Genomic DNA, 12,413 nt, shown 5'->3' on the forward strand with positions numbered 1-12,413 from the left:
ACATCCTCCCAAATTATGTTTGAAACTCCAAATCTGATGGAATGGTGTTTGAAGATGGGGCCTTGGCAGATTCATCAGGACTGATATGATCCTTGCAATGCATTTGAGGTTGTTATGAAAAAGAAGATGTGGGGGTAGTTTAGTTCATAAGAGCTTGCCAACTTCTCTGTTGTACCTCATTTTGATGGTACTCCCCTTCTGTAATTTTCTTCTGTTCAGACTCTCAAAGTAACTATGTTCCCTCCATATGTCCCAGGACTTTTGCTCCTCTTTCCCACAACGTTATCATTACTTAACATAAAAAAGGGATGTAGGAATTTCCTTTCAAGTAAACCAATGGCAGAGATTGGAAAGGAGCCATAGTTTAACTTGGTGAAATAGGAGATGTGGTGTGAAACATGCATATGAAAAAAGAGAATACTAAGTGAAAATCATTTTTTAAAGTAAGGAAATAACTTCACATCTGACTTTGATATTTAGTGTGTAATATATATATGTGTGTGTGTGTATATATACATATATATGTATATATACATTTGTTTATTTGAATTAGGGAAGGGAAGGAGAAAAACAAGATGAGATAAAGGACAAAGGGTGAACTTCACAACTTGAGAGGGGGTGGGGGAAAGGAAAGTGGGACAGTAACATGGGAGGGAGTAAGAATGTTCAAGAAGTAATGTACTTACTACCTTACAAAAGTAACTGTATTCCCTCTATATGTAAGTTAAAAAAGAGAGAGAGACCACATTGATTTATGTCCTTTAAATAGTAGGCCACCTTTGGCTGTTGCACTGATCTCTGACTTCTTTTCATTGGATTATTACCTGTAGTCATGCCTACTTATTACTCATTTTAAAGACCCAGTTGAGTCACTACTTTTGGGACAATGTAATAAGACTGGAGACTAATTTAATGACTCTGATTTGTTATGGCCACTCTTTTCCTCATGCTTTTAACCAGTGTGAGTATTTAGTGGTAAATTGAAAAAGGCAAATAATGCAGTGACTCTCAAGGAAGATTATATCCAAGTGATTTGAGTAGAGAAATAAAACTGGGAACAAAAAATAAGCAGACTGAGTTAGTTTTATTATTACTTCTTGTTATCAAGAAAATATTCCCCAACAATTTTTAGTTGTATACTCAGTTATGGAAAGCAAGTTAAAAATACTGTTTTTGTGAATTAGATTTGCCTAGTGATTATAGACAACCAAAGAGATCTTTCTAGTTTTACTGGAACCTGGGTTTTAGTCCTATCAAGGGTCCTGGGTACATAGTTGACATTAATATGAGCACTATTGTTTTTGTCCCACTTAGTTGACTTAAGATTATTATTAGTTCTCTCTCTTTCTTTCTCAAGAATACACTCTAATCTGGCTCTTGCTCTCTTCCTCTTTTTTTTTTTTTTGTGGGTCTGTCCCTGAGCTCTTCAGCTCAAGGCTACTGCCCTACCCGTGAGCCAAGTCCCACTTCCCGTTTTCTAAAGGTTAATTGGAGATAAGAGTCTCAGGTCCTTTTGTGCTCTGAAGCTTGATCCTCAGACCTCAGCCTCCTGAGTAGATAGTGCTCTCTCCCTCTTTTTTTTTTTTCCAGTCCTGGGCTTGAGTTCAGGGCCTGAGCTCTGTCCTTGACTTTCTCAAGACTAGAGCTCTACCACTTGAGCCTCAGCACCACTTCCAGTTTTTTTCTATGTATTGTGGTACGGAGGAATCGAACCCCAGTCTTTGTGCATGTTAGGCAAGCACTCTACCACTAGGCCAAACTTCTAGCCAGTCTCTCCCTCTTTTAAAGAATGCCATTTGCACCAAAATAACTTTAATTTAAAGAAAAAAAATTGGATGTAGCATTTTCTCTTAAAATTCTTTGCATAGTTTTTTTTTTCATCCTTTTCCTATTTAAGGCCTACTCTTTGTATTGTAAATAGCATGGCAGCAGGCAGACCTTTTATCAGGTAGGGCCTATCAGAGATAGAACTAGGAGAAAAGGGCCGGGAGTTTGGCCTAGTGGTAGACTGCTTGCCTAGCATGTACAAAGACCCAGGTTTGATTTCTTGGCACCACATACACAGAAAAAAGCCAGATGTGGTGCTATGGCTCAAGGGTAGAGCTCTAGCCTTGAGGAAAAAGCCCAAGGACAGTGCTCAGGCCCTCAGTTCATGCCCCACAAGTGGCAAAAAAAAAAAAAAAAAGAACTAGGAGAAAAGAGAGAGGGACAGGGAGGAGAGGTGAGAAGAAAGAAGAGAAAAAAATGAATTTCATTTCAAGGAATTGGCTCACACAGTTATGGGGCAGAGGTAAGTCTGAAATGGGAAGGCAAGCTAAAAGGCTTAGAAATTCTGGGAGGGGATGATGTTTTAGTCTTGATGCTACATCTACTCCCTCTGAGAAACCTGATTTGTGTGGAGCTTTTGGATGAGTCAGATGAAACCTAGCCACATTACCAAGGAAGATCTTTAAATTTTATAGATTGTGGATGTCAACAATGTGTTTAAAATATCTTCACATCAATACCTTGATATTGTTGGAATGATTAACTGGGTTTTGTTTCCCAGTGATGTGAAATGTAAAACTGCCACAGAAATAGGCATCCAATTTTTACTTGTTAGGTGTCCTAGAACTCTCCTAGTTATCCAGACCCCCATAGCCTGGCTGTGTTTTGTAGAATATTTTACAAAAGTGATTAGTAATGAAAAGGGTTCACAGGGAGATTTTCTTATAAGTCATCTTGGCCCATACATTGTCATGTCTATCAAGTCAACATTAGTTTCTGGACCATTTATTAACCTAATCTAAAATCTCAGATTAAAAACTCAGCCTTGAGCTGGGAGTTTGGCCTAGTGGTAGAGTGCTTGCCTAGCATGCAAGAAAGCTTGGGTTCGATTCCTTGGTACCACATAAATAGAAAAAAAAAGTTGAAAGGGTTCTGTGGCTCAAGGGTAGAGCGCAAGCCCTGAGAAAGCTCAAGAATAGTGCTCAGGCTCTGAGTTCAAGCCCCAGCACTGGTGCAAAATATCCCAAAAAACAAATCAGCCTTTTTTTCTTTTCAAGCTTTGGCTTAAAAAAATACCAACAAATTTATGACTGAGCTTCCAAAAGAACTAAGATAAAAACCTACAATGTGACATCATTCCCGCCTCAAGTCTGAGTCTAATTTTAGTAGACACGATGGTACATTTTAACTTGACTGGCTTATTACAGTAGACTGTGAAAGAGAATAAAATTCTTGTTGAGGCCAGAGGGGGAAATGTTATAGAAATGCCACCCTTCTCAGCTAAGCTGACCTCTTAAATTACCCTTTGTTTCATGAAGAAGGTTATTTGAGGGAGTTGAAAAATAGAGCCACCATGAGCTCTTTCCATCTGAATGTCATGTATACTTGAAAGATCTATCTACAAGACAAAAATAAGATGCCTTGAAAATGATACTATAGATGATAACAATAAAGTATCTCTTAAGTGAGATCCAAGCACTTACATGAAACCTCTAGAATAAACTTTACTACCTTCCTTTGAAGAGTATCTGTAATTTACTTCATGGTCTGTAGAAATGTTTCACTTTTAGGGAAATGGGGATTGATAGGTTCATCCTTTTATTTATTTACTTTTTCATTTCTGTTTAATGTGTCTTTTTCTTTAAACTATGGAACACTTAAGGAATTTCTATGTCATCCTCTCTCAGGTGTCATGCTAACGCAATAACACTCTGAATTTTTGTGCTGTTGGAATGAGCACAGGTTATTCCTTTTTTTTCATATATTTTTTATTGTAATTAATAGAAGGGTTACATGATATTTACCAGATAGATGGTGCATTAATTCCCATACATTGATACCCTTTCACATGTCTTGGTCCCCATTTCCCTCCCCCCACCCCCACCCCTCATCTTGTTTTCCCCCCTGTTCCCTATCCAATTTCAAATAACCCAATACAAATATATCTGATATATCAGGTAACAAAGTGAGATACTATAACAATATGAGATAACCAAGGGACAGCAAAAGAGGTGAGAGATAACATAGTACCTTAAGAACAACAATCATTCATTATATGGCTTATGTTTCTATATCCTAGAGATCCTTTCATTTAGCGTCCTACTATATGGCCTTTTATATCAAGGTTTTGCTCTATTGCAAATCTCTGCTAGGAGAGCCCAAGGTTTCTACTGATTATGACAAAGGAGGGAAACCATTGAGCCTAAGTTCCTTTGAGTCTGGCTTACTTCACTTAATATGATCTTTTCTAAGTCTTTCCATTTCCTAACAAATGGGCAATGTCATTCTTTCTGACAGCAGCATAGAATTCCACTGTGTACAAATACCACATCTTGTTGATCCTTGAGAAAGGTTATTCCTTTTAAACACAGCAAACAATCAGGAACCATGGAAGCATTACACAATTCAATTGTTTGCATTTCCTTTACTTTCTGTTTGACAAAGAGGAAGACAGACTGGGTATGGAACAAAACCAAGAATTTAGCTCATGCAAGCAAACATTTAAAAGATTTTAGCTTTCAATATTCAATGGCAGCTCTTGTTGAATTCCTTAAGGAAAAGAAAAAAATACTGAATTTTATATCATAAGAACCTGTCTAAATTTCAAGAAATCTGATAAGTAACAACAGATGCTGGTGGGGATGTGGCCAAAAGAGAATGCCACTACACTGGTGGTAGAAATGTAAACTGGCTCAACCACTCTGGAACTTAGTATGAAGGTTCCTCAAGAGACTGAACATAGAGTTCCCCTGTGACCGAGCAATCCCAATTCTAGGTATTTACCTAAATATCCACCAACAAGGCCACACTAAAGCTACCAGCCCAACCATGTTTATTGCAGCATTATTTACCATAGCTAACATCTACCTCCTCAGTAAATGAATGGATCAAGAAAATGTGGCACACACACACACACACACACACACACACACACACACACACACACACACACGGAAATCCTATGTTGTCATCAGAAAGAATGGTATTGTCCCATATGTAAGGAAATGAACATATTTGGGGGAAAAAAACATAGTAAGTGAAGTAAACTAGACCTTATTTATAATAATATGTGTCTAGGCTAGTCCTAGAAGAGGATCACAGTAGCTCAAAAGCTGTGGATGAATGACCATATAAGATGATGCTAAGAAAAATGAACTCCAAGATATGGAAATAAGAGGTTTTTCTTTGTTGTTGTTATTTTTATTGTACTGTGTGAAGTTATTTCTTTTTTCTTTCAGATGTTTTTCTTTAGTTTATCTCCTATTGTGACTGTATCTGATGTTGGTGCCTTGTGTATTCTCTTATCTGAATTGGGGAAGGGAAAGGGAACAACAAAATGGTGTGACAAAGGACAAAGGGCAAACTAGTGCAACAGTGATACTCACAAGACAGTAGGTTGGAAAGGAACTCTTGGTGGGGGAGTTGGGTGTTGGAAAGCAGGAGAAAAGCAAGGGAGGGGAAAACAACATTCAACTAGAAATGTGCTCATTACCTTTATATGTAATTAACCCCTCAGTACATTACCTTGACAATAAAATTAAATGTAAAAAAAATTTACTTGGTAACAAGAAATAACTCAAATTACCTCTGTCTAGATAGATAAAAACGCCTTTACTCATTTTCTAAAAGGGTTTAAATTCCGGATGGGAAAAATAAGTATATATTCCTTGAAATCTGTTTTGAAAACATCATGGCCTTTAAGCATTCCAATTTTTAATGACAGCTGAGACAAACTAGTGTGAGACGCCCATCACAGAAAGTGAGTCCACTTCCTTTCAGACATGGGAATGCCATCTGGAAAATTGTGATCTGCATGTTTTGAGACCAGTACCAAGAGAGTGCTGCTAGAATTTTGACTTTCCTCTTTCCATGTGAATATGTGTCCTGGAATCAAGTATTGCCATTACATGGGGTTTTGATGGTTGTTGTTTGGTTTGAATGTAAAATGAGTAATAGTAAAAGAACTTTCAAGATGAAGTAACAGACAGGCTTCTTTTCTCTGTGCTCAGAGGTGATGATGCCTTAGTGCCGTACTGGGAAGTGGGACAGCTTTCTCTAGGGGTAGTTACTACATTTGTCTCTGAGGTGCTTGTTGTACCTTAAGTAAATTTGCTCTTTAATAATCCAATTAAATTACATTGAGATTTCGTTCTTTGTAAATGTGAAAATAACAACTCAAAATTTTGTCTTTTATGTAAATTACATATTAAGGCATCATCATATTTTGGTAAGGGTTGTAGCTGGAGAATAGTTTGCTTGAGTTCAAACCTGACCTCTGTAAGGAAAGCAAAAAGAACACACAATACTCTTGCACTTTATAGATTGTTCCATTAAGAATATGAGGCAGGATAGTATAAGTATTCTGATTTAATTCATGAATGTTAATGTAAGCAATTTGTTTTAATATGTAGTAAACATGTAATTCAATATTTAATAAAAGTATCTTTTAAAAATCATTTTTGGAAAAAAATACTATACTTTCTGTAATGTGGACATTCATGTACAGATTTTCCCATAAGTATACATGTATACTTACATATATGCACATATATGCATATCACACAGTTCATGTGTGTCTAAACCAGAAATATATTTGTGAATACAGGTTCTATGGAATAGTTACAATGAAAAGATAATTTTCTCTAGCCTTGGTTGTAAATAAAGTATGTTTTTTTATTTTGTAATTTTTTGCCTACTTTGAATGACATAACGATATTATAGCTAAATGTTGGTGACTCTTGCCTTTAATCCTTGGTACTCAGGAGTATCAGATCTGAGGATCACAGTTTGAAACTAGATCAGGCAGGAAAGTCTATGAGACTCTTATCTCCAATTCACTACCAAAAATCTGGGTAGGTCAAGTGGTAGAATACTAGCCTTTTCCAAAAAAAGTTCAGAGACAGTGCCTAGACCCTCCAGTTCAAGCCCCAGAACTGGCACAAAAGAAAACAAAACAAACCACAACAAAGAAACTAAAACATGATAGTATATTTAGAGCAGAGATCAAACTGTCACAAAAAATATTGAATCATTGTTAACACATAATTAAACATCTTTCTTTAATTCACATGCAATTTTTTCAGCCTTAAAATAATCCACTGATGTAACTTTTTTTATCTTCTCTGCAATTTCTGTGTTAGCTACTAAGATGTCAGACATTTTCAGATGAAAACATGCAACATGAAATACAATTTTTGCCTTTTTATCTTACAGTTGAGTTAAGCAAAAGTCCTTGACAATTTTACTCATTAAGTGGTTCATTCCACGTTATCCAACAGATCATCATACTCATTTAGAGTATAAAAGAGGCTGGGCATGGCAGCATGTCTATACTCCAGCTGGAGACTAAAGTTTACAACCAGACCAGACAAAAGGTTAGCAAAACCTTCATTTTAGTGAAAATAGATAGTTATGTTGGTGTATGGCTATGATCCCAGCTCTACAGGCAGAAGACTAGTAGTCCACCATGGCCCAGGAAAGAAAGCACAAGATTCTACTTGAAAATTAACTAAAGTCAAAAAGGGTCAGGTTCTGGATCAAGTAGTAGAGGGTCTCTCCAGTAGGTGTGAGGCCCTAAGTTCAAATCCCAGTACTAGCAAGTAAAGAAGAGTGCTAAAAGGAGTGCGATAATTACCAGCTAAGCTGGGAAGTCATTGAGGGAGACTGTTTTTCTCTCTATATAAGCAAATAAGAAAAAATGTCAGAGGGAACCAGCAGCAAGACATAGTTTAAATAAATGACTACTGTTTCCAGCCAAAAGGAACATTGTTTGTAGTCCAACCATCACTCATTCCTCCCCCCTACCCATTACAGATGGAAAAAATGGAACCTGAGTGGACATCTGTAGCAATTTTCAGAATTTGAAGAGTTGAAGAAGAAAATATATCCTATTATAAAAGCAGGGCAAGTATGCAGGGTGAATTTTCCCTGTAGAGATGGTAGGCCTAACCTTGTGTGGAGAGCAGTCAAAACAAAGTGAAGAAAGGGAAGTGAGAAGATTTTAATTTGCAAGTGATTGAGTACAGGCCTGAACTTGGACTTACGTCAAACTTCAGTGGTAATAGCATCTTCAAGGAGGTATTGAATGAGAGATGGTAGTATTTGCGGTTGAGTACATGGAATGGTAAATGAAATGTAATGCTGAGAAGTCAGCCACAGCTCTCGGACAGTGTCTTCTGCGCACAGGTGACAGATTCCTCCGGAGCTATTGTGTCATGGATGGGAAGCAGTGCACCACCACTGTGGGAACCATGGTCATTTATTTATACTGTGTCCTCTGGCTGGTTCCCGCGGATGTTTTTCTCATTTACTACATAGACAAAAATGGGCAACATACCAGAAACCACTATTGCCAACTCTAAATGTAGACTTTCAACCTAAAATTCCACTGGTTGTCTCATTGTTATTACTGTTTTGAGGATGTTGAGCCTATCCCAAACAAAAGTAGTCAGTTTTGTTTCCCTCACTCTGGTACACCTCTGAGTCTTAATGGCAATATTTACAACAGTGCATTACAGATCATTTGTTGACCCCTCACTGCATACTTGAGAGGAACATAATAAAGACAAAGACGGGGGGGGGTGGAAAGGCAAGAGTTTTGGTTTAGTGGGAATGTTAGTTTGTGGGCAGTATAATGGAAGACAAGATCGGGAATTGCATGAAAATGGTCCCATTGAGAACCATTAAACTAATTTGCTAGATGATATAGAAGAGTCAGTTTTGGAAAATGTATTAAGTATGTAGACTATAAAAAAAATGGACCTTTGACGGACTTGTTGGATTCAAATAGCTTTTCCTGACGTTTGTTTAAATAGGCAATTGGTTTTTTTCAAATGGCCAGCATTGAAGAAAGAAAATGTTAAGTGCCATTAGAAAATATTTTATACTGTGTAATTTAGTTCTAGGAACCATCTCATTGAAAAGTAATAGCATAAAATAAATGAGAGCAGATCTGGATAACAGAAGTCTCTATTATTGGTGAAATTGCTTCAGAGATCTTAGTATATCTGACCTTGGTTCATGACAAGAGAATTTTCCTCATTTTTATTCAAAGAAAATAAACATGAGGACAAGTTATATGCTGTACTGCTAAGGAATGAATCATTTACTATTCAGTCCAATGTTTGATTCAGTGCCTTGATGTATTTAGAATCTTTGTAACTTGAAAAAGTAGCCCAGAGAATAATGTAGACATCATTTTTGAATAATTTTACCTTTAGCCTCCTCCAGATAAGTTAGATACTGGCCTGATATATATATATATATATATATCGATATCATATATATATATATATCGACATCAAGGAAGTGTGTTCAGTCAACTGTTTTCTTAGAGTGGTTTAAAAATAGGAGACTTTGTAGAGAAAAACTCCAGCCCTCTTCATCTCTTGCTCACAATTTTTCTTTCCCCCCACTCCCTTTCCCTCCCTCTCTTTTCCTTTATACTTGCCTCCCATCTCTGTTTTTCATTTTAGTATACCTATTTGCATGTATCCAGTAGTGCACTTACTATTTATAAACTAAATATTTAAAATGACTACTGAGTTGGCCCCATTGTAAGTTCCCAAGAGTAGGTCTAAATTACGGGTGGCCAGTGTGATCCCAGTATCTCATTTTTTATAGTGAGCCAGTAACTGAGGTGCACAAAGGATGGGAGCCAAAACCACTCTCAGCCGAGCAATTTTTTATTGAATATTTGATATGGATCCTGTTAATTTGGAGGACAACGTTTTATTCTACAGAAGAAAATTCAAAAACTCAATAATCCCCAGATTATTGAATTTCTCTCATAATTTAAATGGAGTCATTTCTCAACTATTTCACATCCATTTGTTAATAAAATTAAACATCTAACTAATAGTTACTAAGTGGTGAACCGCCGTGATTCTCTGAGGAAAACTAGGTTTAGAATATAGTGAATATTTCTTGGTTTTGGAGACAGTCATGTGGAATGAAGATAATTCATTTGAAGTTATGTGGCAAGTATTTCATTATTTTGTAGGAGTTCAACTGAATAGATCTTCCCAGTCAGTTTAAAAAATAAACCATATAGTTCAAGAATATGGCAAACAGCTGAAATAAAAGCTAAAACTGCCATGGAAAAAATGAGAGTAAATCAGTAGGATATAATAAAGTTTGGGAGAATGCACTGTGAATAAACCTTGGAATTCAACTAGAACTTAAGCATACGCATTTCTCTCTCCCACTTTCAACTTGGTAAAAATCCCTTAGTAAGCAAAGAAGCTAACCGCTGGGCCAGATCACAGTCAATACAAGCTTTAAACTAGGCAATGCTGTTTCCAGACATGTGATTGCTTGATAATGCATCACTAAGGGCACAGGTGTTATGAGAAGGTTGATGTCAAGGACATCAGTACATGCAGTAAAGCCCCATCTTCACATCTTTGCATCTTAATCTATTGGAACATCAGGCAGAAACAGGCAGAACCATGGACAGCTCTCTAAAGCTGTGGTGTCTTATGGACAAGAAGTTTAATTTTTACAGTCCTCAGATTTCTTAGTTCTCAGGGAATTCATATTAAATGATGAATTACAGGGGACGTATGTGTCAGTGATGCAAATTTATTCATACTGTTTATATTAACCTTTCATTTTGGGTCATTGACCTTTTCTAAACATTACAGTACTGGAATTTTTTTTAGTATTTTTTCAAACTATGAAATAAAAATTGAATAAACTGATGGATGAGACCTGGGAACTGGAATTTGTTACTTATCTTATAACTTAATGTATAAATTATTTGTGTGTGTGTGTGTGTGTGTGTGTGTGTGTGTGTGTAGGGGGATATTACTGGCATTTTGAACTCAGGTCTTTGCTACATTGATACTCTGTCAGTTGAGCTGTTTTCAGCTATGCATTTTAAAGATAGAATTTCATTTTCCACCTGGGTAAGAATTGGCTATTTTAGGGTTCCTGTCATTGTTGGGATAAAATGCCAGCTTACTGATTCTGAGTTGCTTCTGTGAAAATAGATTCCCACACATATTTTCTGCTAGCTAGCCTGGAAACATAATCCTTCCATTTCAACCTCTCATGTAGCTTTGGATGACAGGTATGTGTCACTATACCCAGTTAGGCGTTGAGAAAGAGGTCTTATAAATTTTTCTGCCCAGACTAGTCCTACTTTACAGTTCTCTCCATCACTGCCTCTCAGATTGCTAGGATTACAGGCATGAGCTACCATTGCCTTGCTTTAGGTACAGATTTATATACTTACTGTGCCACAGAATATTCATAGAAACTTCCTGTACATACCTAGTGAAGAATAGAGTTCATGAAATGCTCTGGCCCACGAAGTATTTCTTCTATTACTACTAGGGGGGTTAGGAATGATATAAAGAAGTGGAGTGGTGATAAAACTCCAAACTGTAGCTCTTCCTGAATGAGTCTTCTGTGCGTTTTCTGTCTTCCCAAACTAGGCATCACAGTGGAAAAGAGAGGGAGAGAGTAGCAACAATAAGTAAGGGACCAACAAAGGAATATCAGAACTTCCATTGCCTTCAGTTGACATCCAAAGACTCTCCTACCCTGATAAGATAGTGAGCCAGGCTCACTTCAAACAACCAGATTGCTGCAGACATCATCACTTCCATTTGGTGATGGTGAGATCCTCTGAAAAACCTCCAAAAACCTTCAGCAGCATTTGAAGGAAATTAAGAGTTATGTGCTTCATCATCTGTCTGTGGAGATTTTATATAATATCATAGACCTTTGGTATCCATGGGTGCATAGTTCCAAAGAGACTGCCATTGAGGAAGACCTGCAGATGTTGATGATGCATAGATTTCACCACTTTACTGTGAATGCTTATCGATTTTTCCCAGTAAGACTCCCCAGCTCCTGCTAAAGACACATGCCTTCCAACAAATCTAAAATATTCTTTATACCACTTACATTAACATTCACCTTTCTTTTAGGGCACCATTTGCTTTGGGGAAGACATACTTTCACAAAATTAAGGGAAGAGAAACATCCAGCTGATCGTACAATTTAAATGCAATGGACAAAAATGTGGGACTGGCTGAGAGCTTGTCGGCATTAAATGAGAAGCATAATATGTTCATGAGCATCTAAAACTATTCTGACTAAAATTCCTTTTTGAATTTTTGTTACTACTATTTTTACTTTACGTCATCAGAAGTATATGAAATATAACCATGAATAAGGCAGGTTTGTAGTGCAGTGATATCGTAAGAGAAACTATCTAACTACCTTTCTGATTAGAGTATTTTAAGGGGAATGAAAATCTGTATCTTAGTATTCCATATTCCTTTGATTAAGCTAGAATACTTTGTTATGATTATTTCATACATTTTATTGTTAATTTGGATCGGATCACATTTTGAAAATAAGAGGATGTTTAATTTTTCATAAACATGAATTTTTCATGTGGAAAATCATAATTC

At 36.7% G+C, this 12,413-nt stretch overlaps 1 protein-coding gene across 1 annotated transcript in view; it reads left to right on the forward strand.

Moving 5' to 3' along the window:
• Positions 1–12,413, forward strand: part of Sh3gl2 (SH3 domain containing GRB2 like 2, endophilin A1) — a 174,528-nt gene that overhangs the window by 118,091 nt on the left and 44,024 nt on the right. The window lies entirely within an intron of this gene.

This window comes from Megascapheus bottae, chromosome 3, assembly GCF_031878675.1.
Source record: "Megascapheus bottae isolate mThoBot1 chromosome 3, mThoBot2.hap1, whole genome shotgun sequence".
NCBI lineage: Eukaryota > Metazoa > Chordata > Mammalia > Rodentia > Geomyidae > Megascapheus > Megascapheus bottae.